The 16,953-nt window shown below is 50.0% G+C and overlaps 1 protein-coding gene and 1 long non-coding RNA gene across 5 annotated transcripts in view; one reads left to right on the top strand and one right to left on the bottom strand.

Moving 5' to 3' along the window:
* The window catches only part of LOC138282563 (uncharacterized), an 822,484-nt gene that overhangs the window by 525,519 nt on the left and 280,012 nt on the right, over positions 1 to 16,953 (bottom strand). The window lies entirely within an intron of this gene.
* MYBL1 (MYB proto-oncogene like 1) overlaps positions 1 to 16,953 on the top strand; it is an 802,126-nt gene that overhangs the window by 534,961 nt on the left and 250,212 nt on the right. The gene's annotated exons all lie outside the window — the stretch shown is intronic.

The following is a 16,953-nucleotide window of genomic DNA, read 5'->3' as shown; positions in this document are numbered from 1 at the left end:
CAAGATTTCAGGAACGGTCTGCAAGTCTCCTCTGGAAGACACTTCTGCAACTTGGACACCGGAACCGCTGCTGTTCTTCGCTGGATCCAAAAGCAAGAGTGTAACCAGTAAGACGGCTCCTACTGCAACTTCGTTTCCAAGTTCTGCAAGACGTCTGCAAACCCCATGACTGTGCATCCTCCAGAGTCACAGGGACTCTACCTGCAAGAAAGAATATCCCTTGCAAATGCATGCACCTCATTGATGACGACCGGCTTGTGGATTCTGCTGTCCCACTGACTCTTCGACTCTCTACCACATGTGGTGGTTCGGTGGCTCTGTAGTGGTCTAACCTATCCTCATTACAACTTTGAAGTCTGTGGGCCCTAGCTGGAGCTGCTTGGCTAGAACCCCTTTGTAGGAAGTTGGCTCTGTATATACTATTTCAAAGTAAGAAATAGTGTGCACAGAGTCCAAGGGTTCCCCTTAGAGGTAAGATAGTGGCAAAAAAATAGATAAAACCAATGCTCTATTTTGTGGTAGTGTGGTCGAGCAGTAGGCTTATCAGAGGGTATCAGAGGGTAGTGTTAAGCATTTGTTGTACACACACAAGCAAAAAATGAGGAACACACACTCAAAGGCCAATAGCTTTTTATATTGAAAAATATATTTTCTTAGCAGTGTGCAAACAGGTGTCGGGTTTTTGATTGAAAACAATGGTGGGACCCAGGGGTCACTTCAACGATGCAGGCAGGCACAGGGGGGGCTCCTCGGGGTAGCCACCACCTGGGCTAGGCAGAGGGTCACCTGGGGGTCGCGCCTGCACTGGAGTTAGGTTCCTTCAGGTCCTGTGGGCTGCGGGTGCAGTGTTGGTTCCAGGCGTCAGGTCCCTTGTTACAGGCAGTCACGGTCAGGGGGAGCCTCTCGATTCTCTCTGGAGGCGTTGCTGTGGGATTTCAGGGGGGTCGTCTTTGGTTACTCACGGGCTCGCAGTCGTCGGGGAGTCCTCCCTGAGGTGTTTGTTTTCTGCAGGCCGAGCCAGGGGCATCTGGTGCACAGTGGGAAGTCTCATGCTTCTGGCGGGAAAAGTGAAGTCTTTAAAGTTGCTTCTTTGTTGCAAAGAAGTTGCAGGTTTTTTAACAGGGCCGCTGTTCACAGGAGTTTCTTGGTCCTTGGGTGCAGGGCAGTCCTCTGAGGCTTCAGAGGTCGCTGGTCCCTGTTGGATGCGTCGCTGTTGCAGTTTTCTTCGAAGTTGGGAGACAGGCCGGTAGGGCTGGGGCCAAAGCAGTTGTCGTCTCCGTCTTCTCTGCAGGGCTTCAGGTCAGCAGTCCTTCTTGTTAAGGTTGCAGGAATCTAGTTTCCTAGGTTCTGGGGTGCCCCTAAATACTGAATTTAGGGGTGTGTTTAGGCCTGGGAGGGCAGTAGCCAATGGCTACTGTCCTGGAGGGTGGCTACACCCTCTTTGTGCCTCCTCCCTGTGGGGAGGGGGGCACATCCATAATCCTATTCGGGGAATCCTCCACTCTCAAGATGGAGGATTTCTAAAAGCAGGAGTCACCTCAGCTCAGGACACCTTAGGGGCTGTCCTGACTGGTGGGCGGCTCCTCCTTGTTTTTCTAATTATCTCCTCCAGCCTTGCCGCCAAAAGTGGGGGCAGTGGCCGGAGGGGCGGGCATCTCTACTAGCTGGGATGCCCTGTGGTGCTGTAACAAAAGGAGTGAGCCTTTGAGGCTCACCGCCAGGTGTTACAGTTCCTGCAGGGGGAGGTGAGAAGCACCTCCACCCAGTACAGACTTTGTTCCTGGCCACAGAGTGACAAAGGCACTCTCCCCATGTGGCCAGCAACATGTCTGGTGTGTGGCAGGCTGGCAGAAACTAGTCAGCCTACACTGGAAGTCGGGTTGGTATTCAGGGGGCACCTCTAAGGTGCTCTCTGGGTGTATGTTACAATAAATTGCACACTGGCATCAGTGTGCATTTATTGTGCTGAGAAGTTTGATACCAAACTTCCCAGTTTTCAGTGTAGCCATTATGGAACTGTGGAGTTTGTGTATGACAAACTCCCAGACCATATATTCTTATGGCTACCCTGCACTTACAATGTCTAAGGTTTTGCTTAGACACTCACTGTAGGGGCATAGTGCTCATGCACATATGCCCTCACCTGGGGTGACTTACCTATGCCTCAGACAGTGTGAGGTTGGCATGGCACTCTGAGGGGAGTACCATGTTGACTTTGTCATTTTCTCCCCACCAGCACACACAAGCTGTGAGGCAGTGTGTATGTGCTCAGTGAGGGGTCCCCGGGGTGGCATAAGACATACTGCAGCCCTTAGAGACCTTCCCTGGCATCAGGGCCCTTGTTACCAGAGGTACTAGTTACAAGGGACTTAACTGAGTGCCAGGGTTGTGCCAATTGTGGCGACAAAGGTACAGTTTAGGGAAAGAACACTGGTGCTGGGGCCTGGTTAGCAGGGTCCCAGCACACTTTCAAATCATAAGTTAGCATCAGCAAAGGCAAAAAGTCAGGAGGTAACCGTGCCAAGGGGGCATTTCCTTACACCCCTCCCCGCCCCGCCAAACGAAAGAGGATGAGACTAACCTTTCCCAAGAGAGTCTTCATTTTCTAAGTGGAAGAACCTGGAAAGGCCATCTGCATTGGCATGGGCAGTCCCAGGTCTGTGTTCTACTATAGAGTCCATTCCCTGTAGAGATATGGACCACCTTAATAGTTCTGGGTTTTCTCCTTTCATTTGCATCAGCCATCAGAGAGGTTTGTGGTCAGTGCTCCTATCCCATGTTCAGAGGCATCTGTCTGCACAATGAACTGCTTAGAGTAATCTGGAGCTTTTATAACTGGTGCTGTGCACATAGCTTGTTTCAGGGTGTCAAAGGCCTGTTGACATTCCACAGTCCAGTTAACTTTCTTGGGCATTTTCTTGGAGTTAAGTTCTGTGAGGGGTGTCACTATTGATCCATATCCCTTTACAAACCTCCTATAGTACCCAGTCAAATCAAGGAATGCCCTGACTTGAGTCTGAATTTTTGGAGCTAACCAGTCTAGAATAGTCTGGATCTTGGGTTGGAGTGGCTGAACTTGGCCTCCACCAACATGGTGTCCCAAGTAAACCCCAGTACCCTGCCCTATCTAACATTTAGATGCCTTGATAGAGAGGCCTGCTGCTTGCAGGGCCTGCAAAACCTTCTTCAGGTGGACCAGGTGATCCTGCCAGTTGGAGCTAAAGACAGCAATATCATCAAGATAAGCTGCACTAAAGGACTCCAGGCCAGCAAGGACTTGATTCACCAACCTTTGGAAGGTGGCAGAGGCATTCTTTAAGCCAAGGGCATCACAGTAAACTGGTAGTGCCCATCAGGTGTAGAGAATGCTGTTTTCTCTTTTGCTCCTGCAGCCATTCTTATTTGCCAGTACCCTGCTGTCAAGTCAAAGGTACTCAAGTATTTGGCAGCACCAAATTTGTTAATTAACTCATCTGCTCTTGGAATGGGTTGAGCATCTGTCTTGGTGACAGAATTAAGCCCTCTGTAGTCCACACAGAACCTCATCTCTCTCTTGCCATCTTTTGTGTGAGGTTTGGGGACTAAGACCACTGGGCTAGCCCAGGAACTGTCAGAGTGCTCAATTACTCCCAACTCCAGCATCTTGTGGACTTCCACTTTGATGCTTTCCTTAACTTGATCAGCCTGTCTAAAAATGTGTGTTTTTGACAGCCATGCTGTCTCCTGTATCCACATCATATGTACACAGGTATGTCTGACCACAGGTTAGGGAAAAGAGCTCAGCAAACTGCTGGAGGACTTGCCTGCAGTCAACTTGCTATTGCCCAGAGAGGGTGTCTGAGTAGACCACTCCATCTACTGAGCCATCTTTAGGGTCAGAGGAGAGATCATCAGGGAGAGGTTCACTCTCAGCTTCCTGGTACTCATTTGTAACCATTAACATGTTTACATCTGCCCTGTCATGAAAGAGTTTGAGGCGGTTCACATGGATCACCCTTTTGGGGGTCCTGCTAGTGCCTAGGTCTACCAGGGAGGTGACCTAACTCTTTCTCTCTAGCACTGGGTAAGGGCCACTCCATTTGTCCTGAAGCGCCCTGGGAGCCACAGGCTCCAGAATCCAGACTTTCTGCCCTGGCTGAAACACAACCATAGCAGCCTTTTGGTCATACCACATCTTCTGGAGTTGTTGGCTGGCCTCAAGGTTATTGCTTGCCTTTTTCATGTACTCTGCCATCCTGGAACGTAGGCCTAGTACATAGTCCACCACATCGTGTTTAGGCTCATGGAGAGGTCTCTCCTAGCCTTCTTTTACAAAAGCTGGTGGTCCCCTGACAGGATGGCCAAACAGAAGTTCAAAGGGGGAAAACTCTACTCCCTTCTGAGGCACCTCACTGTAGGTGAAAAGCAGGCATGGCAAGAGGACATCCCATCTCCTTTTGAGTTTTTCAGGGAGCCCCATGATCATGCCCTTCAATGTCTTGTTGAATCTTTCCACAAGACCATTGGTTTGTGGATGGTATGGTGTTGTGAATTTGTAAGTCACCCCACACTCATTCCACATATGTTTTAAGTAAGCTGACATGAAGTTGGTACCTCTGTCAGAAACCACCTCCTTAGGAAATCCCTCTCTGGTAAAAATACCAGTGAGTGCTTTGGCTACTGCAGGGGCAGTAGTGGACCTAAGGGGAATTGCTTCAGGGTACCTAGTAGCATGATCCACTACTACTAGGATATACTGATTCCCTGATGCTGTGGGAGGGTCACATGGACCCACTATATCCACTCCCACTCTTTCAAAGGGGACCCCCACCACTGGATGTGGAATGAGGGGGGCCTTTTGGTGGCCACCTATCTTACCACTGGCTTGAGAGGTGGCACAGGAGGCACACAACTCCTTCACCTTCTGGGACATATTGGGCCAATAGAAATGGTTGACTAACCTCTCCCATGTCTTGGTTTGTCCCAAATGCCCAGCAAGGGGAATGTCATGGGCTAAGGTCAGAATGAACTCCCTAGACTCCTGAGGCACTACCACTCTCCTAGTGGCACCAGGTTTTGGATCTCTTGCCTTAGTGTAAAGGAGCCCATCTTCCCAATAGACCCTGTGGGTTCCACTGTACATTTCCTTTGGTTTCCTCAGCAGCTTGCTGCCTAAGGCCTTCAAGAGAGGGACATGTTTCTTGCCCCTTGCACAGTTGTTCCCTTGTGGGTTCCCCTGGGCCCAAGAGTTCAACCTGATAAGGTTCTAACTCCATAGGCTCAGTTCCCTCAGGGGATAGAACTTCTTCCTGAGAAGATAGGTTCTGCTTCTTTTTCTGTGCTGAAGCTGGTTCCCCAGTCTTCTTTCCTTTTCTCTTGGAAGGTTGGGCCATTATTCCAGACTCCAACACTTCTTTTTCACCCTGAGCATTGCACTGTGCCCTTGTCTTGACACACACCAGTTCAGGGATACCCAGCATGGCTGCATGGGTTTGAGTTCTACCTCAGCCCATGCTGAGGACTCCAGATCATTTCCAAGCAGACAGTCTACTGGTATAGCAGAAGAGACTACCACCTGTTTCAGGCTAGTGACCCCTCCCCATTCTAAAGTTACCAAAGCCATGGGATGTACTTTAGTCTGATTATCAGCGTTGGTGACTGGATAAGTTTGTCCAATCAGGTATTGTCCTGGGGAAACCAGTTTGTCACCATTGTGACACTGGCACCTGTATCCCTCAGGGCTTCTACTCTAGTCCCATTAATAACGAGCTGCTGCCTGTATTTTTGCATGTTAGGCGGCCAGGCAGCTAGTGTGGCTAGGTCCACCCCACCCTCAAAGACCAATGTAGCTTCAGTGTGGACCGTGATTTGCTCTGGGCACACTGTTGATCCCACCTGGAGACTGGCTATTACAGTGCTAACTGGAGTAGTAGTAGAAGTGGAACCTTTCTTGGGACAGGCCTTGTCTCCAGTTTGGTGTCCCTGCTGATTACAGCTACGACACCAGGCCTTTTTTGGGATAAGAGTTTTTACCTTTGTACCCAAATGAGGATTGTGAAGAGGCTTTGGACCCACCCTCCTGAGCAGGTTTTTGGGGCCCTGTAGAAGACTCATTACTTTTTCCCTTGGATGTCTAAACACTCTCCCTTGTGGAGTCTTTGTGACCCCTTTCTTTTGGTCACCCCCGTGGAAGTCTTGGTCACCCTAGTCTTGACCCAATGGTCTGCCTTCTTTCCCAATTCTTGGGGCGAAATTGGACCTAGGTCTACCAGATGCTGATGCAGTTTATCATTGAAACAATTACTTAAAAGGTGTTCCTTCATAAACAAATTATACAGCCCTTCATAATCATTTACACCACTGCCATTAATCCAACCATCCAGTGTTTTGACTGAGAAGTCAACAAAATCAACCCAAGTCTGGCTCGAGGAATTTGGAGCCCCCTTAACCTAATCCTGTACTCCTCAGTTGAGAATCCAAAGCCCTCAATCAGGGTATCCTTCATGAGGTCATAGGATTCTGCATCTTTTCAGGAGAGTGTGAGGAGTCTATCCCTATACTTTCCAGTGAACATTTCCCAAAGGAGAACACCCCAGTGAGATCTGTTTACTTCTCTGGTTGCACAAGCCCTCTCAAAAGCCGTGAACCATTTGGTGATGTCATCACCATCTTCATATTTTGTTACACTACCTTTGGGGATTTTTAGCATGTCAGTATTCTCTCTGACCCTATTTAAGTTGCTGCCACCATTGATGGGACCTAAAGCCATCTCTTGTCTTTCCCTTTCTATGGCTAGGAGCTGTCTCTCCAAAGCCAATCTTTTGGCCATCCTGGCTAACAGGAGGTCATCTTCATTAAGGCTGTCCTCAATGCTTCCAGAGTTGCTGGACTCCCCTGTGGGAGAAGCAGCATCTCTGACTATCACTTGTGGAGTCAGGGTTTGAGGAACCCTGATCTCCCTAACTAGGACAGAAGGTGGGAAATTATCATCCTGGTCACTAGTTTCCCCCTCTGTAAGGTTGTCTTCAGAGGGGTGGTCTCTAGCAAACCTGCCAAAAGCTCCTGGAGCTGTACTTTGTTAGGGTTTGATCCAGTTTTTATATTTTTTTATTTTACAGAGAGTCCTTAACTCTGACATCCTAAGATGCAGGTAAGGGGTGAGGTTGAGTTCCACCACCATCTCATCTGTGCTAGACATTATTTCTCTAAAAGTTGGGATACTTTTTAAGAATCTAAAACTATCGCTAGAACTTAATCCAAACTTTTACAAAACTTTTAAACTCTAAAAGAAATGCTAACAGGGACTTACACAAGGCCCTAGCAGGACTTTTAAAAATTTAGAAAAATAGCTCAAATTTCAAAAATCAGTTTTTAATGACAATTTTTGGAATTTAGTCGTGTGATCGGGTATTGGCTGAGTAGTCCAGCAAATGCAAAGTCTTAGACCCCACCGCTGATCCACCAATGTAGGAAGTTGGCTCTGTATATACTATTTCAAAGTAAGAAATAGTGTGCACAGAGTCCAAGGGTTCCCCTTAGAGGTAAGATAGTGGCAAAAAAATAGATAATGCCAGTGCCCTATTTTGTGGTAGTGTGGTCGAGCAGTAGGCTTATCAGAGGGTAGTGTTAAGCATTTGTTGTACACACACAGGCAATAAATGAGGAACACACACTCAAAGACTTACTCCAGGCCAATAGGTTTTTATATTGAAAAATATATTTTCTTAGTTCATTTTAAGAACCACAGGTTCAAGATTTACATCAAACACTTTAAATGTAAGGTACTTCACTTAGATACTTTAGGAACTTTGAATGAACACTATATCATGTACAGTCTTTGTAAAAATGGCAATAAGCTATTTCAAAAGTGGACACTGCAAAAATCAACAGTTCCTGGGGGAGGTAAGTAAAGGTTAGTTTTGAAGGTAAGTAAAACACTTACAAGTCTCAACGTTGGGGCATAGGCAGCCCACCGTTGGGGGTTCAGGGCAACCCCAAATTTACCACACTAGCAGCTCAAGGCCGGTCAGGTGCAGAGGTCAAAGAGATGCCCAAAACACATAGGCATCTATGGAGAACAGGGGTGCCCCGGTTCCAGTCTGCCAGCAGGTAAGTACCCGCATCCTCGGGGGCAGACCAGGGGGGTTTTGTAGGGCACCGGGGGGGACACAAGCAGGCACAGGAAGTACATCCTCAGCGGCACAGGGGCGGCCGGGTGCAGTGTGCAAACAGGCATCTGGGTTTAGATTGAAAACAATGGAGGGACCCGGGGGTCACTTCAACTATGCAGGCAGGCACAGGGGGTGCTCCTCGGGGTAGCCACCACCTGGGCTAGGCAGAGGGTCGCCTGGGGGTTGCTCCTGCACTGGAGTTCGGTTCCTTCAGGTCCTGGGGGCTGCGGGTGCAGTGTTGGTTCCAAGCGTCGGGTCCCTTGTTACAGGCAATCGCGGTCAGGGGGAGCCTCTGGATTCTCTCTGCAGGCATCACTGTGGGGGCTCATTGGGGTCGTCTCTGGTTAATCACGGGCTCGCAGTCGCCTGGGCCGTCCTCCCTGAGGTGTTTGTTTTCTGCAGGTCGACCCGGGGGCGTCGGGTGCAGAGTGTGAAGTCTCACGCTTCCGGCGGGAAACGTGAAGTCTTTAAAGTTGCTTCTTTGTTGCACATAAGTTGCTGGTTTTTGAACAGGGCCGCTGTTCACAGGAGTTTCTTGGTCCTTGGGTGCAGGGCAGTCTTCTGAGGCTTCAGAGGTCGCTGGTCCCTGTTGGATGCGTCGCTGTTGCAGTTTTCTTCGAAGTTGGGAGACAGGCCGGTAGGGCTGGGGCCAAAGCAGTTGTCGTCTCCGTCTTCTCTGCAGGGCTTCAGGTCAGCAGTCCTTCTTGTTAAGGTTGCAGGAATCTAGTTTCCTAGGTTCTGGGGTGCCCCTAAATACTGAATTTAGGGGTGTGTTTAGGCCTGGGAGGGCAGTAGCCAATGGCTACTGTCCTGGAGGGTGGCTACACCCTCTTTGTGCCTCCTCCCTGTGGGAAGGGGGGCACATCCCTAATCCTATTGGGGGAATCCTCCACTCTCAAGATGGAGGATTTCTAAAAGCAGGAGTCACCTCAGCTCAGGACCTTAGGGGCTGTCCTGACTGACTGGTGGGCGGCTCCTCCTTGTTTTTCTAATTATATCCTCCAGCCTTGCCGCCAAAAGTTTGGGCAGTGGCCGGAGGGACGGGCATCTCCACTAGCTGGGATGCCCTGTGGTGCTGTAACAAAAGGGGTGAGCCTTTGAGGCTCACTTCCAGGTGTTACAGTTCCTGCAGGGGGCGGTGAGAAGCACCTCCACCCAGTACAGGCTTTGTTCCTGGCCATAGAGTGACAAAGGCGCTCTCCCCATGTGGCAAGCAACATGTCTGGTGTGTGGCAGGCTGGCAGACACTAGTCAGCCTTCACTGGAAGTCCGGTTGGTATTCAGGGGGCCCCTCCAAGGTGCCCTCTGGGTGTATGTTACAATAAATTGCACACTGGCATCAGTGTGCATTTATTGTGCTGAGAAGTTTGATACCAAACTTCCCAGTTTTCAGTGTAGCAATTATGGAACTGTGCAGTTCGTGTATGACAAACTCCCAGACCATATACTCTTATGGCTACCCTGCACTTACAATGTCTAAGGTTTTGCTTAGACACTGTAGGGGCATAGTGCTCATGCACATATGCCCTCACCTGTGGTATAGTGCACCCTGCCTTAGGGCTGCAAGGCCTGCTAGAGGGGTGACTTACCTATGCCACAGGCAGTGTGAGGTTGGCATGGCACTCTGAGGGGAGTGCCATGTTGACTTAGTCACTTTCTCCCCACCAGCACACACAAGCTGTGAGGCAGTATGTACGTGCTGAGTGAGGGGTCCCCAAGGTGGCATAAGACATGCTGCAGCCCTTAGAGACCTTCCCTGGCATCAGGGCCCTTGGTACCAGAAGTACTAGTTAAAAGGGACTTACCTGAGTGCCAGGGTTGTGCCAATTGTGGCGACCAAGGTACAGTTTAGGGAAAGAACACTGGTGCTGGGGCCTGGTTAGCAGGGTCCCAGCACACTTTCAAATCATAACTTAGCATCAGCAAAGACAAAAAGTCAGGGGGTAACCATGCCAAGGAGGCATTTCCTTACACCCTGTGTCTGTTTGTCATTGCCAAGGCTTGTTGGCTCTCCAGTCCGAAGACCTCCTAGCTCCAAGAAGCCCTGGCCTCGATCACTCTCCAGCTCCAAGAACGATGTCCTTTCTGCAACTCCTGCGACGTGGGCATCTGTCTTTGCTGTTGAGGCCTCCCTGAGACTCTCGTACCTGCTGCCATAGGGTCCTGATGGGGGCTCCAACGATTCCTGCTGGCTCTACTGCTTGCTTCGGGCTGGCCCTGCACTACCTGCCAAGGTTGGATCACCTGGACCTTGCTGGGCCCCACCAATCCTGCAATCTCTGTGCAATCTTCCTGCATCACCTGGGCTCCACACTGCAGTTCTTGGTCCACCGCCCTACAGGAAAGCATCTCCAAGAAGGGTGGGATTGCCCTCCTACAGCTCCTGGGGACCTTCTGGTGGTCTGAACTGTGTCCCCTCTTTCGTGAGTTCCCCTTGTTCTGGAACCCATGCCTGGGTTACATCAACCTGGTCCAAAGATCATGACAGCAGCTGGACAGCCGAGGTCCCCTTTGACTTTAACAGAAGGTTCTGATGTGACTTCGCCCCTACGCACCTGGCTCCCTGGTGTGAGTACTCCACTGTTCTGGGTATTCACGAATGGGGCCTCTATGCAACCTCCCTTGTCCCAACAGGTTTCCTCTGGGAAGGGTCCTAGAACTCGAAAACTCCAACCGCGACTTCCCCATGTTATCCTATGGCCACTGACCTAGGATTACAACTCTGCACTAGGGCGACAGGGGACTCCTACCTTCTTACTTTGGGGTTTCAGTACTTACCCTGTCCTAAGGGTCCTTGGGTGGTAGTGTGGGTTGGAAGTGATTTTCGCGTTTTATGGTTTGGTCCCCTCAACAGGGGCTCGTGTTATTTTATGTCTTTACTTACGTTGTATATTTTTGTATGTTCATATCTCCGGTTAGTTCTAGAGTGTGTGTGTTACAATAAATAAAACATATTTTTGTAACACTGGTGTGGTTCTTTCCTCTGTGTACATCACTGACTGACTTGTGTGGTATTTGCAACGGCTTTACGGTGTCCTGGATAAGCCTTAGCTTCTCTAGACAGCTACCCTTATACGAGATCTGACTATCTAGAACCTCCTACACTATTACTAAGGGTTGCCTGGACTCTATCTGTCCGCAGATTTCCTTGCCAATCTTCCCCGCTTCTGCGAATAGTTTCTTCTGTCTAGAAGATACCTGGAGGTTCTACATGTCTTCACACTGGTCTATTGACTTTCTAAGGTGGCTCCCTGTTTCTGGTGCGGAAATGTCACAAAAAGAAACTGATGGCAGAGGGGTGGCGCCTATATAGCCACTGGGCGGCACAGATGCTAAGGCGGAGCCGATCCACGTCACCTACCGGCGGTCAGAGGTTCTGGGCAAGTTTTGCTGGATCCAGTCTTATACTTGGATAATATTCTAAGGTAAGGAATCTGCCACTACATAGTATTCCCCAGATAAAGTGTTAGTGAAGGTAAGTAACTTGTTCTTTAAGTTACAGTGGGATTCGCCATTTGACGGAGGATGATTCAAGCTTTTGAAGGTTTGAAAGATAATGCAGCAGAAATGTGGTTACTGGTAGGTAACTCCTTTATCCCTCCCTACTCACCTTTCAGACAGCAGCCACACAAAAGTATGCTGCAAATCTGGAGGAGACGATGACAGCAACACAGCATATCCTCTGAAAGACCCATTGATGCACCTGTAAGCATCTTTTCAAGGCTCTACATTGCTTCCTATTTCCAAAAGACTATCTGGGGAAAGTCTAATTTTCTGAAGTCTTCTTGGACCTTTTAATGCATAGCTCACCCCTGAAAGCACCCCTGCTCTGGGTCAAATGTCATTATACTGTCAAAGTCGGAGAACTAATCAAGACCTATTCCCTGGTCTGCCTTATGTTTCTTTGTGTAAAAGTGAGCTTCTCATTCGTATTGTGTCAAATAACAGCTGTTGGAGGTGGCACATTCTTGTTGGCTGAGGCAGGACCCTAGCCAGGCAGAACCCGCACTCCTGTCAAGGGTGGATGCTGACCCTTACTGTATAACCTGTGCTCACCCTTGAGTAGCTTGGCACAGAGCAGTCAGGATATCACAGAAGCAAATTGTAAAGGAAAGACACAGCACTTCCCTGGCACAACCATGTTGTGCGGCACGAAGGAGACTTCATGCACAGTGTACGTATATATAGGTTATATTCAACACCCATCTTGTTAACACAATGTGGCTATAATGCAACTCTGGGCCTAAGCCCCAATTTGCAGTTGAAGCCACTGTAAGAGGGCCAACTGTGTTAAACACTACTACTGTATGTACATTTGAGGAAATCGTACATTCCCACCTTGCACCCACATAAGGTGGCAAACGTTTTCAGCACAATACCCACTCTAGAATCCCCTACAATAAGTGTAACACACAAATTGAGGGTGCACTCTAGTTCCCAACGTTATCAGCAAAATGTGCATACAAGGGTTACAACATTTTCACATAGCACTGCGGCTGAAGCCACGCTAGTAAGACTTCAAGCCAACTGTAAGAACTCCCTGACAGGATAAAGGTGACCAGCACCACCACGGTCTTCCTTCAAATTCACCTGACCTTACTCCCGCACATCCATTCTGTCCTGCCATGCCACGGGTATCAGCTAGCGCATGCACACACTCACTCGTACGCACTCCCGGCACCCTAACATGGTGCTCAGAATCCCAGATAGTGGAGACTATTGTGTTTGTGAGCACCCTAGGTCCCAAACCGCCTCTCACCCATCAACCAGCTTCAACTATCCCACCCCTCCACAAACCAAAGATTGCATCAAACTTTCAGTGGTTTCTGGGCCACTTGCGGCTAGTCACCAGTCTCAGGGTTCCAGGGTCAAGGTGGGGAAGGAAAAAACTGTTGGTAAATAGGGAGGAGACATGTGGGCTCCCCACAGGAAGTTTACTCTGAGATCTGCAAAACACGTGGAGGGTCACTGGGGCCACCGTTAGACACCAAGGATCCCAGTCCTGCAAGACAGTTGAATGATACCAAATAGTTGCCAGTTTCAGCACCTCCAGAACAGAAAGGTGCTGTTGGGGGTTGTTGATGTATGTCATCCTCAACAGTTCCATATGCACACAACAAGTTACTAGGCCCACACCTTCGGCACCAGGAGATGCCGCGTCTTGGGCACGAAAACTCCACTGCCCCCAGACAGTTACAAACCCACGTGAAAAGTGCTCAGTGGTGTTCTTCTACAAAAAGGATTCACAACCTCAGAGGTCCAACGATCTGAGTCGCCCTGACCGTACATTCACTCACAAGCCAATTCCCAAATTGGTACCTTCTCGGAAAGTGATGACTTGAACCACACCAGATAATCCCAGACTCTTCCACAAAGGATGTAAATCCCGCACCCTTCTGGAAGGCACAGCACCAAACAAACAATGACTTGAGTCACGCTAGTCTCTCTGGTCACACTCTGAACTTGGTTTCTGTGCCTCTCTGGAATTAGGTACACTGTCTAGTGCCTTTAGACTCACCAGATTCCCCGGTCACACACTTCAGTGCAAGTTCAGCAACCACAGCGCCGCCACCGATGACATCAGAACCATACTGGACAGCGGCGCAACCTCGGCCCTCATCCTCCTGGACCTTTTGGCCACGTTTGACAATGTCTGCCACCACACCCTATGCTCATGCCTCAGCAATGCTGGAATCCGCGACAGAGCCCAGGACTGGGTCACCTCCTTTCTCACCGGCAGAACCCAGAGAGTCCGCCTACCCCCGTTCTGCTCAGAGGCCACCGAAATCATCTGCGGTGTACCCCAGGTTTCATCCCTCAGCCCGAACTTCTTCAACGTCTACATGACCCGCTCACTAACATCGCCCGATCCCACAACCTCAACATCATCTCATACGCCAACGACACTCAGCTGATCCTCGCCCTCACCAAGGACTCCGCCAAGACCTACCTCCACAAAGGAATGAAGGCCATCACTGAATGGATGAATAGCAGCTGCCTCAAACTCAATTACGACAAGACGGAAGCGCTCATCTTCAGCTCCACCCCCTCCGCATGGGATGACTCCTGGTGGCCTACCACTCTCGGAACCACTCCGACTCCCACTGACCACACACACAACCTAGGATTCCTCTTTGACCCCTCACTATCCATGACCTAGCAAGTCAACGCCATCTCCTCCTCCTGCTTCAACACCCTCTGCATGCTCCGAAAGATCCACAAATGGTTACCCATCGAAACCAGAAGAACAGTAACCCAAGCCCTCGTAAGCAGCAAGCTGGACTACGGCAATGCCCTCTACGCAGGAACCACTGCCAAACTCCAGAAGAGGCTGTAACGCATACAGAACGCCTCTGCACGCCTCATCCTGGACATCCCCCGCCACTGCCACATCACAGACCACCTGAAAAACCTTCACTGGCTCCCAGTCAACAAGAGAATCACCTCCAAACTCCTCACCCATGCTCACAAAGCACTGCACAACACCGTACCAGAATACCTCAATAGACGACTCTCCTTCTACACCCTGACCAGCATCTCCGCTCCACCGACCTTGCCCCTGCATCCGTCCCACGCATCTGAAGAACTACAACAGGTGGTAGATCATTCTCTCACCTCGCCGCCAAAACGTGAAACACTCTTCCCACCCTGCTGCGCCAGACCAAAGACCTCCTTACCTTCAGGAAACTTCTCAAGACCTGGCTGTTCGAGCAGTAGCAGCACTACCCACCCTCTATTTCCCCCCCCCCTCCTCAGGGCCTTGAGACCCTCACGGGTGAGTAGTGCCCTTTACAAATTCCTGATTGATTGATAAAGACGCAAAGTACAGTACAACCCAAGTTGCACCCTCATCTCTGAGGGTCGCAGCCAATGAAAAGGGCACCGCACACAATGAGCATGCAGCTGAGGCTCACACAAGAGAAATGTGACACTCAATAAAAGCGAGTCCTGTGTCATCCTGTTCAAACCAACAAGACGGTCCCTACGATGAAGGGCTACTCACCTGAAGTGCGGGTAATCCTTGGCAATCTCCACACCAGGCTATTCCGGCCTCCAGACAAAATACTGAGGCTGCTGCCAGGTGAAATGCAACATACTTTGTAGATGCAGCATAGGGCACCGCTCTCCAGATTTTACCGGTCGTGGATTTAAGTCCCTCTCAGGCAGTCTTTGATGTCCCTGAGACTTTCGAGAACAGGGGGCAAGGCAACGTGCCTTTGGAGAGTTACCCTTTGGGATGCTACACAGCAGGAGGCAGCTGGCCCCAGGCCAGTCTCTAAGCAGGAAAGAGAGCGCAGAATTCTTCCTCTGACAGTTATCCTCCTGGGCACAACAGGTTCCTCTGGCAGTGTGCCCACACGGTCCAGCAGCACCTGTCCTGCATCGCTGTAAAGGTTACTCCGCCTTGCAGATGTTGAGTTCCTCTAGTTATACTAGATGGTTCCTGTGAAGTTGAACCACAGATGTCTTCCCTAAATTTCTTCCATGCACACCCTGAGGCTCTGGAATGTAGATCTTCCCTCCTACCCATACAGGGGGACAGTGCCCATGGCCCACGCCCACTAGTAGAGGACCGGCCTATCCTTATGGATGCGTCTGACATCTCCCCCCTTTAGTTTGGGCCACCCCCATGGGGTTGCTCCCCCATCCGGACAGGGTATACCTTTGGATCCCTGCCCTGGTTTCTGCATACCACGAGCCCCAGTGTCAGGGTCCTCCGGGGAAGGTGTAAGGCAGCTCAGAGATGACCCCCGCATCAGGGCTGCCACCCTGAGCGCAGGTGAAGTAGCTCCCTCGCAGGCCTCTTCCATAAGCCTAGGACATGGTTAACATGGTCTTTTAGGGGATGTCACACCCAGTGCATGTCCCCCTAGTAGCCAGGGCCGCACCCGCCCCTGGTATGTGGTATATTTTTTTCGCAGGGACCTCCTGGGTACAGCACCTCAACCATTTCCCTACCTGCCCCTTCCTACCATAGATAGGGTGAGCATGTCCATTTTCTCACTGCCAGACTGTGAGGAAGTGCCCAGAGTCTGAAGTTCACGCACAGAAAGTCAGTAAAGACTGGGCGAAAAAGCTGAAAGTTGCAGGAAAATTCCCTCCGCAGAGTCCTATCCAACAACAGCCCAAGGTTGAATTCTAATCTAACGAGGCTGTTTACACAGGGAGTTACCTTTGTGGGCAACAGGTTCCTTTCTGATATGGTAGTTGTCAACTCAGATGGAGTCTGTCATATCTCTGTAGAGTTGGAGAAGGGCTCAACAGTGCATTTTTGCTAGGCTCAGCAATGGAATGGATAACCTACAGCACCTTTCAGCCTGCATGGCATATAGGATCGGTGTCCTGGCTACCACAATGAGCTACAAGGCATCAGCAATCCTTGGTGGGGCTGTAACTCCTAACTACCATGGACCATAGTATACAACTATCAGGTTATTGTGAGTCTTCTGGTAGTCAGCAGGCCATGGGGGCTACTCATGACAAACATCCCTTGTTTAGCATATGGGTGTGGGCGTGGTGGATTGCAGATGCCTCTCACCTGTGCTCTTGCTGCATACTTCCTCCAGAATAACAAGACCATACAACCGCCTACAGAAATAGAAGCAAAGAGATTGTATCCTCCAGAGTGATAGGAATAGGTTGATGCAACCATTGTCGTCCTGTACTCTTTGGCATGATCTGTTCTCCTGCTGAAGTTACATACCTTAATTGTGCAGGAAAATGGGTCCTTCCAAAAGCATGCACCCCATAGTACATTCTTTCTGTGAATCTCGGAAATCTCCATCTAGACAGGAGGGTGTCC

Source organism: Pleurodeles waltl, chromosome 2_2 (assembly GCF_031143425.1).
Source record: "Pleurodeles waltl isolate 20211129_DDA chromosome 2_2, aPleWal1.hap1.20221129, whole genome shotgun sequence".
NCBI classification, from domain to species: domain Eukaryota; kingdom Metazoa; phylum Chordata; class Amphibia; order Caudata; family Salamandridae; genus Pleurodeles; species Pleurodeles waltl.
Note: the sequence above shows the minus strand (reverse complement) of the source record. Positions and strands in the feature narration are given on the sequence as shown.